Below are 20,419 nucleotides of genomic sequence, written 5' to 3'. Positions count from 1 at the left end.
TAGAGTTACCTGTCTTAGTTTTGTCACTCTTGGTTTGCTGTCTAGCAAAATGTGATAGCTAATGCATATTTTGGAAAATCTTCAGGTTAACAACCAAGTGCAGTTTAAGTCACAGTTACATATTATTATCGTTATAGCTACTTTTCAGACAAGCCTGCTATGTCAAGTGACTGAGTGGTGCTTGGCTGCCGGCCGGGGTTAAACTGTGATACTTTGTTCGCTGGATAATAAGATATAAAAATTTACTGAACTTAAGAATGTAGAACACAGAGATTCAGTAACAACCCCTAAAAGAACAACAACAGTCATACACAGTCTTGCAGTCAGAGCTGGTTTCCATCTGCAATCACAACAGTATTGTCCATAACGCTTATAGAAGCACTGTGTACTAATAAGCATAGATCACGTTAAGGTTTTCTACTGTACTTTGAACTTACACAGCTTATCAATTCATAGTAGAGATGATGCAAATGCATTATCTGGTTCAAAAGCAGTTGCCCTCTGGAATGACTTATTAGATGCTCCTATTTCAAACCTAGTTATTTAAGTCTAAAAATCTCTTTTGTACACAGGTTATATCTGCTGTGAGTCCATCAAAGCTACTGTGGGTTTACACCATTGCAAAAGTAAAAGAAAAGCAGGCACTGCATAACCTCTCATCCCCCAGGGTCTCGTCTCTGTCTGTTTGGAATGGCATTTTTGGGAAACCCTTGAGCTCTGCAGTATGAACCAATCAAGCCAGATTTGGTTTAAAGCAGACTTTTTGAGAGTTCAGGTAGACATTGTATGTAAACGATGTGGTGTAAACCTCTACTAGCCTAACCCCTCTTCTGATAGTCTTAGATGACAGAGGGGTGGAAATCAGAAAATTATTTAGAAACTCCAGTTCTGAGAGGAACACATTTTGCATATAAACCTTTAAATAATGTTAGGAACACTGTATTTGCCTGCCTTGATCTTTGAAACAATACCTTCTGGCTGCATAAGATACTGGCAAATGCATTTTGCATCCAAGCAGATTCTTTCATAACTGTCACAAATGACTTTTCACATGGAGCATCATTTATGTGACAGTTACAGTTCCTGACAAAAGCAAACAGAGACATGCCCAAGAATGCCACTCTTTCCCCTCTGAGAAGATGAATGATTCTTTTACCAAAGACAACAAACAGTTTGTTGCATGGTAGACTTTTGAGTCATACATCTTATTTAAAATCATATATGTAGTTACTAAAGGGAACACTGTGACCTCTTTGACTGCAACCATCAATATTGGGATGTCGCTTAGCTCCACTTTGCTTCATATTGTGCAGATGGCACAGTTCTTCAGCTTTATTTATGCTGGGTTTGAGATCATTGCTTGGTTGAGAGGTAATTACCTGAAGCACATCTGAGAGAAGCTGGCAGACTGTCTGAGAGAGGTACTATCTGAGACTGAAGGAGCAATTTCCTTCATCATAGCCAAGCTTGTGAACTGAGAGTAGCTTCTAGGACCTTTAGGTGCTTATTGATACCTTGACAGCAATAGTAACCAGGAACTTTATTCTGTTTTGTTTTCTTATTTAAAATCTATGTCCAAATGCAAACATTCCGGTATTTTGCTTATCCGAAGTAAGCCACTGTAGAGCCCAGGTTTTAAAATAATTTGAAACCTCAGCAAGAGTACAATATGGTTTGCTTTCTGCTCCATCTCTTTTACTGCATTGCTGCTTAATAACTATTCTGACTTCCACTTCCATTCTGGATGCATATTAATTACTGGGGTTTTAGATCACTGTATCTGAAAGATACAGTTTCTTACAAGGCAACAGGTAAAATGACCAGAGGAATACATGTCATGGTCCTCACATTTGAACTTCTGGATGGCTGAACTTCTACCTTGGTGTGATCTTCAGTTCTTGGTTTAGTGTGCTCATTATCAGTGAATACTACTGGTATAAGGTATAATAACTTAGGATTTTATTTAGAGGAAAATAGTCTGTTTTTTGCTGCTTGGGAGGTATTTAAAATTATGTCAGTTTGCTGTTATCAAGAACACCATTTTTGTATAAGTTTTGTATAACATATACATTAATCCAGAATATTTGGGACAGGTGCATCATATAAACTGATCATATAATTGCATAACTGTTGTAGATATAAAAAGCAAGAGTTTACTGGAAAACGCCTGTATAATGGCTGGTGCAGAAACTAGGGCATGATTGTGGTTTATCAGGCACAGTCATCTAAAAGTGTCATTTTAATAATTTGTGCTATTAGAGAAGATAATATTGCTTCATTCCCCAGCACAGGGAATGAAGATATTTCACAGGCTGATGCAAACACAAGCAGTTAGCTGTAATAATTTATTGGGTTCAGCCCTTCACTGTTACGCAGTAAGACACAGCTGTTTTACCAGGTCAGAGAGCGCTTTTCTTTTTAGTTCACTGTTAAGGGTACATTGTAATCTCTGTATTAGTTTTCCTGAGCAGAACACATATCCATCATAAATGTTTTAGCAATGCATTCAGAAAACAGGCAATGCAGCTTGTCAGCTTTTACAGACTATCATTATCTGGTGCTGCTGGGGCAGGATGAGGACTTAATAAGTGCTCTTCCATTGAGAAACTGTCCAAGATCTCACTTCCCGTACAATTTCAGTTAAAGTACCTCTCAAGAGCTTAACAGAATGGATGGCAGTATAAATGAAGCAAAGTTTTACAGTAGAGACCTGTTCCAAAGATAAGCCAATTCAGTAGTAGACTTCTCAGTGATTTCACAGTGCTTTCTGCAATTTTACACCAGGCCTTCAATGTAAATTTTCTTTTTCTCACTGTAATTTAAGAAAGCAAGGAGGCAAGACAGACATTTCAAATCTATTTCTTTTGATTGGAAGGCCTTGTAGCCAGTGAGTGTATTTTTAGCATCTGCTAGTCGGGCATCATCTTTCACCACTGGATTAACCTGTACTACTGATACTTTCATTACTTTGGTTTCTATGAAAAGATGGAAGTTTTCTATTAAAACAACAAATGTATGCTTGAGTATAAATAATGAAGACAATTCTGCTAACTCACTTGGGTGTCACTTTGTAAAGACAGCCAGATATTGAAAATTTTACTGTCTGGGTTGAGTTTGGAAAAAACATCGATGAGAAGGAAGCTTTCTTACCAGATTCCAACACTTCCACTTGGCATCTCAGCTGGAAATACCAGAAGAAAAGCCTTTCTATTAGAGCACAGTCATTTCCAGCTCTAGTCCCTGGTGGAAATCAGAGGTGCTAAAGTACTTTTGGTCATGAAGGGTTCAGTGTAAGTTCAGTTCCAAACATGGGCTGAGGTTACTTTTGTGTTTCTTCCTTGCAGCCTGTGGGGGGGCTTGGTCTGTTGTTTTTTTTTTTTTTTTAACCCTAATTGTAAACCAGAAGGGCCTTCACTTCTAATTGCTGAGGATGTGACTCAAAACAATAGTTCTGAGAATGGACCACTGATTGGCAGGTTTTCCATAAAAGAGAAAGGAAGCGGTTAAGGCAGGGGTCCTCAAACTTTTTAACCAGGGGGCCGGTGCGCGGGTGCAGTGGCAGGCAGTCATCTGCGGCTGCTTGGTTTCCCCCCCCAACCCCTGGCCGGGGGGGGTGTCTGTAAATACCGGGGGCCGGATTGAGGACCCTGGGGGGCCGTATCCGGCCCGTGGGCCGTAGTTTGAGGACCCCTGGGTTAAGGTATTGGATGGAACTATAAGTTATAAGTCTAACCCTTTTCCACAAAATGCATAGCTATCTTCTTCTGCCTGAGGAGACTTGAGCAGCAAACTTTTACATCCCTGAAGACTGCTCTAATCACTGCACTTCAGTACTGCCTGAGTGGGAAGGAGGAAAGTCTTGGCCACTTTTGATGAAGCTATTTCACTTTGAATAATATAAAATGAATTAGATAAGAGGTTTAATGCACATCTCTTTATATTCAGAGAGGTGCTTAAGCTAGAAGACTTTTATTTTCAGTGTTTACCTCAATTAATATTTAAATGAGTGCATAGGTAATAGAGCAGTTTCAGTCAGAGAGGTAGAGCAGACCCTCCGGTCCACAATGTGCCATACCCAGATATTAGATCATGCTTGCAGAAAATTTAAGTTCAAGACCACTGAAGCAGATGAGAAATGTGAGTTCAAGACTTTCAAGACCCTGAGTGCTCTAATGAGCAACAGAGAAGACAGCACCAGCATCTCTTCCAGCAATTTTTCTTTGTGTACGATGACTGGTCCAGTAGCCATGATCTGAGAATTCCCAAATCCTGAATTGATGTTAAGCTGGATGTTTAGTTCATACAGACATGGTTTGGGTGGTTCTGCACATGCTGACAAGCAGATATTTGAGGTTAAATTGGGATTGATCTTGGTTAATTCTCTTCAGTCAAAGACGGCACTGTCAGTGCGTTGTTCATCCTATATACCACAGGCTTACACCTTATGGTAGGATGAGTGGTCCTTTGAAGGTTTCTATTTCTCTTCACAGTAGGAATATAGACATAGAGCTTTAATTATATTAACTTTTAGCATAACTGGTAACAATCCTACTGTTAAATACTCAGGAAACTCATCTTGTAAAAGTGGATACATTTACAAAATTCAGAAAACTATACTGTTTGATAACAATTTGTGGGGTCTTTGAAAATTAAAATTTTGAATATCAACAAAAAAAGTCGGAAGCAGGCACCCCAGCCTGTTTGTTGATGTAGCTGTGTGTGCCTGTTTGGTATCTGCTCTCCCTAGGCCTGAGGCAAGCTCTTTAGATGCTGTTTTAAGACAAATAAATAGTGGTCCTTATTTTTCTTTGTGAAATGCTTTCATGTAAAAAAAATCTGTCTAACAGTAAAAAATGTTCAGGGTACTGGCTTTAAAACCTTTTATAAAGTTCATAAATGTGGGTTTCATGTCTTCATTTCTTTCTTGCAAAAATACCTGGAACAGTATGCTTTGCCAGTTTGATATAGGTGTGCAGATGGATTGGCTGGGAAAGATAGCATGATTCTTTTAATAACATTTTCAGTTTTCCCTCCAAATTAAAAATGTTGATTATTTTTGAAAATACTGTGAAAGCTGCAACATCTGTAAATCTTTAAATCATTTTTTCTTTTTAAAGTTTAAATTAAAGAATCAGTAAATCTCTCCATTCTTAATTTTTATTAATTCCCATTCATTCTTAGTTCAGAACTTCACATGAATAAATGGAGCACTGAAGAACTTTGTGTTCTCTTATATAGGTGATAGCCTATACTTCTCCCTTAGAACTGATCTGTGGAAACCGTGCTCTTGTTGCCAGATTCCTAAGACTATATCAGAATACTGTATTATCAATACTGTAGTACATAACCATAGCCAGCACAAGGCAGGGACAGAAATATCCATGGGACACCAGGCAACTTGAGTTGTGAAGCTGGATCTTACCTTAAATCCATTCTAGTTTAGTTCTGATGCTTATGTCTGAAAAAAAAAGGGCTTATCTCATTCTAGAGAGAAGTACTACAGCCCTGAGTAAAGTGAACCAAGATTTTCCTGCTGCTTGAAAAAGGAGAGCTGGTGATGAATGTTACCAGAAGGTCACCTAAAGTAACACAGCTGCTTTAGTGTACCATCTGCCTAGAAAGCAAGAGTCCTGGCTTACTTTCTGCCTGAAATTACTTTTTTTGTTGTGTGTATTTTCTTGAATCCATAAAAATGTGTGGATTGTACCTGTGAGCTGTCTATACTGTGGAACAGTGTGGAAATAGGCAACGATCCAGCAGCCAAAGTCACTAACCCAGTTATCAAGTAATTTCTAATTTCTTCCTGTGGATTTCAGCTTCTTGAATAAGGAAGGCAACAGCCTTTGAATATCAACATCATCAGGAGACGTGTTCAATATGGGCTGTACACTGCTGTGCTTGTAATCGTTGACATAAACGGTGAGCTGGGGAAGGGACGGACTCTTTCCAGTCCCTAGTCATCCATTTGGCTCACTCAAGGGCAAATTTATTTTAACAATGGTTGATTACTGTCTGGAAGAAGTGAACTTCAGAGAAGGCCAGGGAAACGGAGCTGAGACACACACCTGCTCAGATCACAGTGCCAATGAAGTCTGTGAAATGGTACATTTTTCCTGTAGAAAATCCTTTCTTTCTGCATAAAGTGTATTTTTCTCCAGAAGTTAATTAATTGATATTTATGTTTCATAATGTGTTGCTTCTATTACTAACATTATAGCCTACTGCACAATACGCACATCAGGTGTTTCTTCTTTTTGCAGGCTTTCAAACAAGCGTAGCGTGGCACTAGCTGTTTAACAAGACAGAGCGCATACTACCCATAGCTAATTCGTCTTCAAAGCGGCAGTTGAATTAACATAAGCTTCAGGTGGGTGTTATGTATTCATTTGCACATTTTCTGCTGCTGCTTATGACTGGTTTAGCTGCAATCTGCTACACACGAAAGGACTACTGCACCTATACAGAACCTTACTGAAGTGGCTTCAGGTGTCATTTCATAAACTGATGCAACACACTGCAGGTCATTAGTTTCAAACGTTTGAGGGCAGAGGTACAAATCTCTTCCATTCTCTTTCTCCACCCACAGTCTCACCCACCACCAGTTCCAGACAGACACATTACATTGGCACTCTCTAAAACTTACCTCATCATCATGAGTCATGTTTCAACTTGTTGTCCTTTTCCTCTGCTGTCTATTATTCAGGTGAGATATTTGCTTAAAATATACCCAGGATGCATTGGCTGTAAAAGAGATAATTTTTTGCATTTACCTCAAAAGACTGAACCTAGTAAAATGCAAACAATTGCAGCGCTTGCTTCTCCACATGTGCCTGCTGCAGTATCCCCAGCCTGAAGGACCCTGTGCATAACCCTCTGCTGAGTGTGCTGTAATGACTTTGTTAAACTGTTTCCTTAGGAAGAGTAAGATGAAACCAACACCATCTTTCTCTGCTATTATCTAGACAAGATCTGAATTCAAATTTTTTGCAGAAGTTCCTGTGACAGTTCACAGCTACTGTTTGTTTCCTTTTTTCTGGATAAGCGTCTTTAGCAGAAAATAATCAGTACTGTGGCTTCCTGAATTCAGATTAAATCATGCAATATATGCTGTTTCTAGATCTGGAAAATATGATTTTCTTCTCTTGCCTTCTGTTTGGAAATTACTTTGCATGGCTTCTTTTTCCCAGAGCATATTAGCACATTATATTTTTTTGTTGATGTATGCAGTGGTAATTTCCAAGACCACATAGGAACAAAAGCAAAGTGTGTGCTGTTTGTTTTGATGGCTTATCCAGCCATTGCACAGCAAGGGTAGAGCTCATTCATGAGTTGCTCTTCATTTCATATCAGTTACCACTGTGACCATTCTGTGCAAGCTGCTTCACACACAGAACTGTAGAGGCATGTTTAATCTATTACCTCACTCAGATCACTTCATAAAGCAATGCGTGAAGGGGATTACATAAAAATGTGGTTTGTTTTTGTTTCTGGCCCACATTTTACATGGTGTCTGTCTGAACACCTTAGGCATTTCACAAAAACATTTTTGTACACACTTTAACTTTGAAACACCTTTTTCTACAGCCTGTGGTTGGTATGTATGAAAACCTGTGGATTGTATCGCTGAAGGCATGTCAAATATCAAATGTCACACAAGGCAGCAGAGCTATTCCAAGGGCAGATGGCTAAAAGTCAGACTGTGGCCAACAGAGTATTGGGCTCTATTGTAAAGTGATCTGTCTTTCTAATATCTCCAAATAATGACATAGCACAAACTGCCTTACTTCCTCCACTATTTTGATAGCACTGATTTACTGAGTCAGGCTGTAGTTGTGAGAGATGACGGACCAGTGGAACAAGGTGACCCGAGAGGTTGTGGAGTCTCCTTCTCTGGAGACATTCAAAACCCACCTGGACATGATCTTGTGCAACCTGCTGTAGGTGAACCTGCCTTAGCAGGGGGCTGGCCTAGATGACCTCCAGCTCCGTTCCAGACCTGACCATTCTGTGATAGGAAAAGTGGCTGACAAACTGCAGAAACCACTGTAAGAATGGAGACAAGAGGGCTGATGTCTGTTTCAAAGACACCAGTTATCCATGTGAAATCTATCTCTGGACATGCTCACTTTCCATTGTCAATCATGCCTTATAAATTGTTCCTTTTGCTTCTTGGCTTCTGTGACATGCAGTATACAGTTTCCCACCCCTAACAGGTTGCTATTTATGAAACCTACTTGATAAAGAAAACTATTAACATTTGAGCCTCACTTTGAAATGTTAAACATGCATCCTTTAGAGATAAGCAACTTGTTTATACTCCTACACACTTTTTTTTTTTTTTTTTATGTCATTGGCTACTCAGTTTAATGACATAATTGTCCCTGAATATTCTGTTAAATAACCCCAGTGTAAACGGCTTGGATACAGTAACTGAATGATATATTAACAGGTTGCTTCAGCTGTAGGTGAAATGTCCCTGTCACATATACTGTTCAACATTCTCAAAACTGCCTTTTGAAACAAATATTTCCTAATGGGAAAAGACAAAAAATACCCCCATATTCTAAAACTTTTATTTCAACCAGAAAAAAGGGGTATCACACTAAAAATATTACTTTTCAAGAGATTTTTTCTTTCTTGATTTTTTGGGGGGTTTTTAGGGGGTTTTTTTGTTGGTTTTATTTTTTTCCACACATTAGATGATTAGATGATTGTGTGATTAGATGATTTTTTGAGTTCCTAATATGTGACACACCACATCAATTCTCATGAAGGAAAAACTCAAGCCTTTGACACACGATGGTATTTATCTCACCAGGTTTTACCAATAAAATATTCAAACATTTAATTTAAGCTGATCAAGTAGGCTCTGTTTGCAGCTGAAACAGCTCCATACTATTTCAATACAAGTGTCTTGGGCTGGTGGGATGAACAGCCCTCTCAAGATGCCTGCCTCTCAATTAAATATAGATGGAGCCTAGATGACCATCCTAGATTTGATGTCACATCTAACTTTTAGATGGATAAAATTTGGTGAGGTAAATTGCAAGTGAATTCACATAAAAATTGATTCAACACAGTATGAACTCAAGATGTTTTTATTTAGAAGAAATTCCAACATTAATTGCAATATAGAGGAAAATAAAATAAACTAGATAACAAAATCTTTTGCTATTATGTTGCACTGCAATGTGACTTCATGTGAAATAAGGCAACAATGAAGGAAAGAAGGCTGAATAATCAGGTAAATTATCAGTCTCAAGAGAGCAAAAGGGCTCTCATTCCTTGCATCATTACCTAGGTAGAATAATGATCCACATTTCACTCCCATCTTCCCCTCTGGGGGTTTGGGCAGTAGAAGCAGAGAAAAAAGAAAGCTGGCCTTTAGGAAGATAGGATACTTCAGGACAACAGGGCAAGTTAGGAGGACAACAAAGGTGAGAAATTGTGGGAGACTGATCTTCGTTTGAGTTTGGTTAAGAAAAAATAAATTCACCCTGGTATTATTTTTTTAAAATGTTTCTGAACTGGATCACCCTCATCTACCTAACTTTGTCAAAATGGTGCTTCCTAATGAAACTGGTTTCAACATTATTTTGCTGTGTGTTTTTTTGATAGTGTATTTGGTAAACTCATCTACATATTCAAGAACACCACTTCATGTAAAATAGAAGCTGTCATGTTATGAAATTAAAGGAAAACGTGAAAAACAAACCACTGTGGTGTTATTAACAAATCCACATTTAAATAGCTACATCTCATCCACTTACTTCCACTGTAATTTCAGTTATGTGATTCCTGTGTTTACTAATTATTTCTATAGAAATGCTATGTATCATTAAGCAGCTGCAATGTCTGGAGACAATGGCATTTCAGCGGTGAACCATGAGCACACATTTATATATAGGAGAGGTGTTTTGGCAATAATTTTGCATCAGATACGAATATCAGAGAAATTTATTGCACTTTGGGGACTTTGTGTTACTTTTTTTCTCAAGAAAACTAAGAAAATTCTTTTGAAAAACTATCAGCTAGCTGTGGAATGCACATCTGTGTGCATCAGATTCTGTTGATAGAGGGTGCTAAGCAAAACAGAAATTCTTAACTACAATTGTAGTGAGTTATCTGTGTTCACTAATGACCAGAAGAATATTTTAAGAGAAATCACTTTCTAATGTTGGAATCTAACCCATAATGTTTGGATATAAACAACAGAACCTAAATGTATAAAACCATATTTTGTTACAAAGTCAGATCTTTATGGGCGTGATGTAATCAGAGCTTCTACCGGCCTCTGGGGGAACCGTTTTATGGCTCAGCACCTCTAAAAATAAGACTCCAGAAAACTAGATTGAAAAATCTTAAATAAGTAATACTGACTGAAAAGCAAAGACATTTCAAAGCCAAATATTTTGTTTAATATATCAGTCATCGTAAGTAATGATAACCTCTGTATTTAGTTTTTGGAGGCATTTGTACTTTACACAAAACAAGTGTCATTACTAAATTAGGTAGTTTGAACAGTCATACTTGTTAAAAGAGTTAACCCTGTGAGCGCTTGCTGAAAAGCCAGCCTGAGGCTTTTCCACCACATTCCTTGCATTTAATGAACTATGGCTACACAGAGACTTACTGTCATTTGGATATATAATTCCACCACGGTCACTGAACAACCCAGAGAATCACTATTCATTAATACGGTTATGGGTTTATTGTTTGTTCTTAAATAAATAATGATGCTTCAAAAATGTAAGGCTGGGGGGAAAGACCCTGTAAATATGTAAAACAATAGTACACTCATTAAAACTAAAAGTGTTCTAAATAGAAGCATTTCTATTGAATTCAGTAGAATTGCTATCCCAGAATGCTGATCTTCAAAGCCACATGGGGATTTTGTCTGTAAGCTTCCCATTAACTTTGATGTGAAAATTTCTGATGATGATTATGACTGTTTTCCTTTTGTTCAAATGATTCACCTAATTTTTTTAACGGAAGAGTTACCTTCTCTTAAATGTACTTTTCTGACAAGCTCATAACATTAGCCCTCCTTCAGCAAATGTTTAAGATAATTACAGACGGGAGCATTAGAAGCAATGATAGACAGAGCACTACAGTTTCTGCACTTTAGCTGATTTGACATCTGAGAGATCTGTATCAGTGGTGGTGATGTGGGAAGGCAATGCCAAGACAACAGGTTTCACTCAAGGGTATAATTCAGACTATGGCATAAGGAGCAGCTCTTACACCAACTTGCTTGAAGCTTCATCATATCATTCTTGTACCTGCTAACCTGGAGAGGTCCGTCAGTTGTAGCTCCTTTATTCTAGCCCATAGTGTTTATTCTATACCCATAGTAAACACCAGTCAAAGGGGTAAAAAATGGGAGAATTGCAGACTATTTTTGCAGTTAAGGTCCAAAGTTCCTTTTGTTTTTCTTCTGGCTGACCAAATTTGAGTGTATGGTTAAATATTATTTTAAATTACTACCTCTATCTTGCTATTTAGAAGCAGACTTGTACCTTTACAAGTATATTTGCATGTGTATGGATATTGCCCTTTTAAAAGGAAACAGATTCAGTCATACAGTTGTCAGCTCCTACCTTATGTAATTAACCCCAGGCTGTGAGGGTGATTTTGCCCTTTGTTATTCTGAAAGTTAAAAGCCAACCCTAAGCTAACCATGTGGGCTGGGATTCTTCTTACCCTTACTTCATTCATTTATAGATTCAGAGTCATAATTTGCCTCCATGGCCACTGGTCATTTCTAGAGGACAGCTGACTCCTTCTGTCTTACACCTCCCTCCATGACCAGAAGACTCTCTCTCAGCCGGTGCCCAAAGCTTTTCTGTAAAACACAGAGGCAAGTACTTGACTTCTGTGGTTTAACCCCAGACAGCAACTAAGTATCATGAGGTGCTCACTCACTTCCTGACACCCCAAGCAAAATGGGGGGGAGAATCTGGAAAAAGGTCAAACCCATCAGTTAAGATAAGAACAATTTAATAACGGAAATACCAACAACAACTAAACCAACAATTGTAATGAGAAAGAGAAAGGAGAGAGGAATAAAACCCAAAGGGGAAAAAAATCCCATGTGATGCACAACACAACTGTTCACAACGTGCTGGCTGATGCCTGGCCAGTCCCTGAGCAGCGATTGGTGGCTCCTAGCCGACTCTCCCTAGTTTATATACTGGGCATGATGTTCTATGGTATGGACAAGCCCTCTGGCTAGCTCTGGTCAGCTGTCCTGGCTACTCTCCCTTCCCGGCTTCTTGTGCACCTGCTCACTGGCAGAGCATGGGAAACTTGAAAAGCCCTTGATTTTGAGCAAGCGCTACTTAGCAACACTGATGTTTTAGTGGGTTATCAACATTATTCTCATACGAAATCCAAAATACAGCATGGTACCAGCTGCTAAGAAGAAAATTTATTCTATCCCACCCAAACATAGGACACTAAGACTGGACCCACATTTTAGATGACTAAAATTAGTGAGATGAATCCTACCATCTAGGTGCATGATCTCTGCATAGAAACTTTGTATTGTGTGGAAAAAATGGATACTACAACAAATATCACCCTTGTAAGATCCGAGAATTTCAAAACACAGCCATGTGCCTGATTTTTTTGTCCAAACTGGGCATGAAGTTTAAATATATGCTGAATTTTGAATAATGTCTTCAGCATCAGGCAGACATTTTCAATAAGCATATATAAGTAAATTTTTAAAAACCCCAGAGGCTCCCCTCTTCTGCTAAAACTATTGATTAGGTCTTCAACACCTTCTTGTGAAGCAAAGGACATTATTGTAACAAATACATTCAGCTGAAAGCAAAGACAGTGAGGCTAGATATAATTATATTGGCTCAGAGTCTAAATCCTTGATTTTCAATTGGCAACTAGCTTTTTTTGGCCTTGAGAACGTTAAGTTTCTGGAAAAAGAGAACAACGGCATGGTTTTCTTTATTTAAAAGTTTCAGTCTGTGTTTGATGTGATTATATGAATGTACAGTCTATAGCAAAATTACTGCCTGTGGTAGAAAAGGCTCATTACGAAAGGCATGTAAAAAAGAAATATATCAATATTAATTCGGTATTGTATCCACCAGTGCTTCTTGGATATCAGGGTGTAAGTTAGGTGTGGTCATTCACCTCACACGTTCACACTTTTGGGGATAGCTGAGATATTTAAAAGATCAGTACTCTCTGTTCAGCAACTGATGCAAGATTGTTTTTGAATTAAAGACTTCTGTTGATATACAATCTTCTTTCATCATTTTATTCCTCCAGAAAAGAGCGAGTAGCATATGAACATTACACTGATGGATTTTTTGCACACGGTTAAAAAAATCTCAGCTTGGAAACTTGGGGAAATAATGTGTGACATTTACGTAAAGTCCGCCTCTACCACAAAACAGTAAAAGCTTTTCTGGCTTTTCACCTCCAATCTGAATTAAAGTCAGAGCAGAGCAAAGTTTGAGTAGATGGTATCTTTCATATTTCTTCTTCCCTAGAAGCAGCTGACTAACTCCACCTGGATTATTTGGCAATCCTTAGTGACAGCAGTCCTGGTAGAGAGAACACATAGATGATCATGAGTAAGGCGTTTGAACATGACAGCTTGCACTTACTTCGTAAAAAAAAAAAAAAAGGTAGGAAGAAAGAATCTATTCTTTAAAAATGCCTAGTGCTAATGGAATATGCCCCTGTTCCGTCAAACTGAAGCATTCCTTGCACTAAGTCCACATTTTCTTAACTTACACTGGCATAAAGTACTTTCCAAAATATCATCTATTTTAAAGTGGTTACCTTCTTTTCTGTTCTCCACTGAAACTTATATAATAACTTCCTGTTAAAGATGAAAGCCAATAGTATCTTTATTCTCCCCATAGGAATATTTCTTTTTTTAATTTGCCAGAAAAAAATCATGGCTTGGTGTTCTTCTTAAAGCAAGAATGTTTCTGAAAATACATATTAAAATGTAAATTTTTAGGGTTTTCAATAAATGCTGAAATATAGGAAGAAGTATTTTCTGATGATATACTCTAAGAATCCCCCCTCCACAACCTTGCTAGGTAGTAACACTGCTGGAAGATTTTTAATATGTGTTTGCCTTCATTCATTTTGCAGCAAAAACAGTGACGATGTTCATATACCAGTGCTCATTTATGGCTTGTTTTTTGCAACCCTGCCTCAGGAATTAGCATTTCCTTAATTCACAAGCGATCCCTTTTGTTACTGCATATTGGATACTTCATAAGTAAGTAATATTTGGTTTATTCTGCATTGCTCTAACAGTCCAGCTGATGCTCTAGAAACAGTCATTCACCTGTATGTACCAGCCAACGGGCAGCAAACCTCAGCAGACTGCACCCCATGGCCATCAGTCTATGAACTCTTCCTATTTTTTGCTGCCTTAATTTTTGCTTCATTTCCAGTTCCACCACAAACAGTAGTGGAAATTTCCCTACCTTTGTACATGTTTTGTATTAGGCTATTATTTAATAAACCTAAAACCATCAGGATTCTGTACCTGAACCGAAAACCACATTGAAGGGCCATTCTTTCCTTAAACCAAAGGTGAACAGCTTATATACCTGTGGATTATAAAGACTGTTAAACCAGCTACTGGTTCATAATGGTGCTTTTTACTAAAAACCTCAACCCCCTCACAGGCCCCTCTGTGGCCAGCACAGAGACTCTCTGTATGCATTACGGTGTGAAACATGTTCCTGTGTTGCCTTGTGCTCTCAGTCTCCCCTTGTCTCTTCCCCACACTGCTACAGATTGGGACAGGGCAGCCTCAGCCCTTGCTCTGCAGCCCTGACCCTGCTTTTGGCCGCTCCTGCTGCTCTTTAGGATTGAGCCTGGTTTCACAAAAAGTCTCATTTGTCTATAACCTGAGAGCCATGTTTCGCGTGCCTGCTCCTGCAGGAGGTGCACTGATCTGGGTGATCTTTTTTACCAGCAAGACCCACAGTCTGAACTTGTCAAAAGACCTAACTCCTTGTGACTCTCTGTGCTGTGAATATTCATTGACAGTTAACACATGCTGGTTTCTGTTAGGGTCTGGCTTTAGTATGGGGAATGTATCAGAGTAGGGTCACATAATGGGCAGATCACAAACAGTACCACCCTGTATAGGTGAAACCACCTTGGGACATTGCCTTGACTAAAATGAAGAGAAGATGTTTTCTTTTGTTTTATCTTTTCCTCAAATTTTTGGAAAAAAAGAAAAAGAAAAAAAACCCACCCATGTGGATTATGGAAGGAATTGAGCAGGAAAGGAAAGGAAAAGATAATTCCAATTAGATCAAATTTCAAAGACTGAGACAAAGGGGATCTCTACAACAGAACTGATCTGGCAATGTTGTTTCAGAAGTGGGTATTAAGTCCTAGAAATACTCAAGTCAAAGCTAGAAGACCAAGGAGAACAAACAACAAATTGTGGGAGAAAGGTCCTAAACATCTGGCAGGATATACTCAAAATAAGTGGTGAGAAAACTGTCAGGAAAATGTATGTGACAGTATTTGCTGCTGTTTGCCTAAACTTTCCCCTTTGCTTAAGGCTATGCGGATCATATGGAAAAGTGCCCAGCAGAGTGGCATGGGAGAGTGCCCTGTTGCAGGGAGCTCAAGAAATGCTCTCCTGGTGGACAGAAACGGTGTAATGGGTTATACTGGCGGGCAGAGGTGATGTAACGGGCCATGGCAGTGACTCAGAGAAGCAAACTGCATTGAGGCAGCAATGTAGTACTGACTCTTGGTGAGAGAAACGCCAGCTGTGCAGGTGAGCTCCTTCTTGCCTCTCTACTCCACCAAACCAATGCAAGTGGGTCCAAGCTCCTGATTCAATGGCTTGAAGAGAGCTGTTCTCATCTTGCGCAGGTTTAAATCAGTGCAGGACCACTGACTTAAAAGAAATTGCTCCTGAATGAATCCAATGCAGGTGAAAAAAAGATTAGTCCATTATTTTGTCCATAGCAAATCATGCCAATAGAGCCCATGAGAGGCTTTTCATGCACTTTAACAAACATCTCAATGCTACTTCTTATTGTTGCATTGTCTACTTCTGCAGTCAGTGGATAAGATGGTAGAATTCCTGCTCCTTTAAGTATTGTGTATAAGTATTGCGTAAAATAATCTTTTCTTGAGGTCCAGAAGGCTTTTTTCCCTGCTGTACTGTACCTGTCTGCAAGGAACTCCTCTCCAGTTCTTAGTTTTCAGTATTTGTTAGAAATGCTTTTACATCATCTGGCAAGGTGACAATAGAATAACCCTACCTATGAAGGAAATGTTCTCTTCAAAAGCATTACATAAAATGAAAAAGGAAATAAGCATTAACATAAAGGACTAAAATATATGCTACAGGGTCCTTGATGTGTCTTTTTAGCTTCTGAACATGATGTGAGAGAACTATTAAAAACCCCAAATAATATATTCATAGACAGATCACTACAACCTCTTGGGACTTGTCTGATGTAGTTACATATGTATCTAATAGTTGTTCTGCCTTTTCCTGTCTGTTGTATGAGTTAACCGACATTGGTTTTAATGCTGATACTCAAAAGAGCTGTCTTTGCTATTCTTGTTACACTTCCCTGACTTAACTGGTGGGCACCAATACATGAACCAAATACTCAAGGACATACTAGTTCTCTCTGTTGCATCTTATATTGCTCTTTATAAAAAGATAAAATTGATTTTAAGAGACAACATATTGTTACTGTAAAGCTTCATCTCAAAGAATCTCAGTATAGTTTAATGGAGCAACCGCAGTTATTTTCTGATAAGGAGCTCCCTTCTGATAAGGACAGGTAATGTTATGGTTTTTCCAACTCCAGACACTCAAAAATCGTGGGTCAAGTCCATCCTCAACACATCCAAAATAATTAAAAAATGCCAACATAATTTTTCTTTTTTCTTCTTGGTTTTTGGGGCTGTATGTGTGCTCACAGCACACTTTCAAACTATTCTTTTCAGCCAAGAGTATTTTATTGCAGTTTTTAACTAAAAACTGGAATTATGTTTTTGCTCCTCACCTCCAAGAGCTGAGGTTTAAGACAATGCATTACAGAGAGGGGGGCCTTAGATAAATTGCAGTAGCTGGGAATGCACATGTAAGAAAACCATGGAAAATGTAACATGTATTTTTGTGCTATAAAATAAAACTGTGGCACCAAGAAAATGATACACAATTTAAAGAATGAATGTTAGATATTGCTAGCTGATCTTTAGAAGGAATTGTACAAACATTAAAAGTGTCAGTGATTGACTCTTCAATTTAATAAAAGCAGTAAGAAATATGTTTCTTATTTCACCGCCTCTTGCTATTCATACAGATTCTCACTCTGCGGTAGCTCATTTCTTCAATTACAGGATGTACCTTCATTATTGTTGATGTATTTTATTAAACAGTAAGTCTCTTATGTTAATATTCAGAAACTTGTGGTTGCCAGGCATCCTTCTTAAAGAAAAAACCCTAGAATTTTCTTTTTAATTAAACAGTTGTCTCCAGTATGAATAGTTGTCATATGCTACTGCTGTTACCCAAGGGGTAATGTTTCCAAAGATCATCACAGAATTATCTAATAAGAAATCCCACATCTGTATTTATTGAATCGTATATGAAATACATAAAACCAGTCAAATTGCCAAGTAGACAATTCTCTACTGTGGCCCCCAAAGAAAGGAATTGTATAACAGTACTGAAGAAATTTTTAGGAGTTTCTGCAGTTTCCCATTGTATTCTGGGAAGAAATGAGATAACCATGTTTGTCATTTGTATCATCTGCTCTTATTAATGTAATACTCATCTTTTGCTCTTAGTTTTTCTGTGGTGTCTGTTGCAGACATTGGACTCATCTCATTAACTGGTCTATAATAGTTTGATGAGGAAGTGATGTTATTCGAGAAATCTAGGCAGCTCTTAGTGAGAAGCAGTGGCAAGGGCAGAGTGGGTACTGCCTCTTGCTATGAATCCAGCAGCTGGGGGGTGAGCCATGTGTCCTGTAGTGAGGGCAGCAGTGAGGGCTGACCTCAACTGACCCAGTGTGGAAAGGGGATAATCTGGATTAGGTAACTCAGGGTAACTGAAAGGCGACTGCCCTGTCGCTCGCTTGTGCATCACTGACTACACAGCAGATACTGGCTTACCTTAACCACACCTGATCACTTGTAAAGTCTTAGATGAAGTTGGCAGATCTCAGTGTAATGAATCTGGTCTTGGCCCGTGCCTTTGGGCCATTCGTTAAAAATCTGAAATATGAAACTTGACTGTGAACTTCACAGTGTGCAGAAATTTCCCGTGTCACTGACTAAGACAGAACTCATAAAAAATATGCCCAGCTTCACATGTTTGAGCCTGGGAAAATAGATGGAAGATGTTTCACTGTGCTTTCCTCTCTCTTTCCCAGTTCTTCTTTGGCTACTGCAGTAATATGCAATGAAATAATGATCTTACAGAAATATTGTGTATTGAAAAAAAAAAACCCAAAGAATGCTTTTTAACAATGGGATTTGTTATTTAATCAAAGCAAAACTAATGTGATGTTGCCTCCAAAGGTGATTCCGTTAATCCTAAAATAAATACCTAAAACAAGTGGGATCAATTGCCCTCTAGAAATGTCATACTTTTTTGCATTGTCTGCTGAGGGAGCCCAGATGACTAGTTTAGATTATGTGCCTAATTTCTAACAGGCTAAAATTAAGTCCTAAAATTGCTCTAGATGGTTGTGTTATAATGATCAGCTCTTTGATGTCCCACTGCACTCAGTGCAACACTGGCACCAGAAGGAGCCCTGAGTTCAGTTTGATGATAGAAAATGATTCCTACTGTAAACCTACAAAGATCTCTAAATTGTGCAAAATGCTGTAAGACAAACAAACAAAAGCTCCTACCATTTCTTTTGTCTTCAGAAGACTGAAAAGTCTTCAGATTGTCTGTTTTATAAAGCTTTAATAATTGATGCAAGTACATTTAATTGTTCTGGTGCTTCTGTTAATGTTTTTCTCAGCATTTTACCTGAAAATCACCCTAATGGAGAACTGGGCAGAAAAATGTATTTGGCAGGAAACTGTGGATTGTCAGAGAGCTGTTACCTTGACAAAGAAAACCAAAGAGGAATGGAGGAAAGTATGAGACAGGAACATTAGCTCTTGCTGCTCCTTCACCAGCATTATTATTGTTAGAAAGACCACTTTCCAACACAGCAATGAGGAAAATAGAACTGAAGGCTTGGTCTTGTTTTGACATAAATAAGACAGTACATACCTCTGTAGCTGACAATGAACATAACAAATGGTCAAAATTTAAGTTTTCCTGCATTTTATTTTCCTTTCAGGATTGATTCAAAGTTACCATTCTTTCTCATAATAGCCTAGGAATCACTTGTAACATTTAGCCAAGTAAAGTAAAAAACAAAGTTTAAAATCTTGGCACTAAATTTCATTAAGTTTTCAGAAGACATCAGAGAATGCATACAATCTAACCTCAAAATGCATTCTAATTAAGTATTTTTCTGTACAGAATATGACATATCACCATATACTTATCTTAGTACAACACCTTCCTCAGATGCACAAATACTTCTAGTTATGACTAGTGTAATAAGATTATTTTTGGATTACAGCAACAAGAAGGATAATTATTTGATATCGATAAGGAAAATGTATGGATTTATGAATAATAAATCAAAATAGAACATTAAACAGGATTTTTAATAAATTAATAAATATCCTTTATTATTTTTTAAATTTCTATTTCTTTAAGAAGACTTTCATATTTGTTCTGTCTCATCATAATAGGTTTATCTGCCACATCTGTCCCTGAACTTTTAATAACTTTTGATCTTTTTGACTGAATCCAGACTAATTTGACAGAGAGGAGGAAATTTCATCAAGAAATTCTTAAGTACACCATAAATGCCTGGCTGGAGAGAGGAAAATGTGTTCTAATGAAAGGAAAATTACCATAGGGATTTATATCTGATTAGGTACCAAATAATTAAACCAGGAAAGAGCCCTTAGACGTCCAGTGATACATGGAAGAACTCAGTCAAATTTGGCCCCTTCTTGATATCAGATTCAATTAATGATGATAATGATGAGCTCTGAGAAGAAAAACCCTTGATTAGTCCCAGTGCTTATGGAACAAGGTCTTTGTTTTCTCAAAGTCTGTATGTGCTTACACCCTGATAAGAAGAGAGTCAAGGCAAATTCATTTCAGTTCCCCTAGCTGAAGGTGCCATATGATCTCGCCTTTAAACTGTCACCAACTATGCAGTTTCAAACACCTCTCTTGATCAAAGCCAGGTTTTTAAATTAATTTTTCTTGCTTCAAGAAAGTTTTCATTTTTCTTAACTATGTTGTGTTAGAAGTGCTGAAATTAAGTGAGACGAGCTTTGAAGGCTCTTA

The 20,419-nt window shown here is 38.1% G+C and overlaps 1 long non-coding RNA gene across 1 annotated transcript in view; it reads left to right on the top strand.

Annotated features, from left to right (window-relative positions):
* The window catches only part of LOC129784797 (uncharacterized), a 69,424-nt gene that overhangs the window by 29,730 nt on the left and 19,275 nt on the right, over window positions 1–20,419 (top strand). The window contains exon 3 of the long non-coding RNA XR_008747891.1: window positions 6,261–6,367. This is a non-coding gene — a long non-coding RNA (uncharacterized LOC129784797). The remainder of the gene's footprint in view (window positions 1–6,260; window positions 6,368–20,419) is intronic.

This window comes from Falco peregrinus, chromosome 6 (assembly GCF_023634155.1).
Source record: "Falco peregrinus isolate bFalPer1 chromosome 6, bFalPer1.pri, whole genome shotgun sequence".
Lineage (NCBI taxonomy): Eukaryota > Metazoa > Chordata > Aves > Falconiformes > Falconidae > Falco > Falco peregrinus.
The sequence above is the reverse complement of the archived record's forward strand: the minus strand, read 5'-3'. Positions and strand labels throughout refer to the sequence as shown.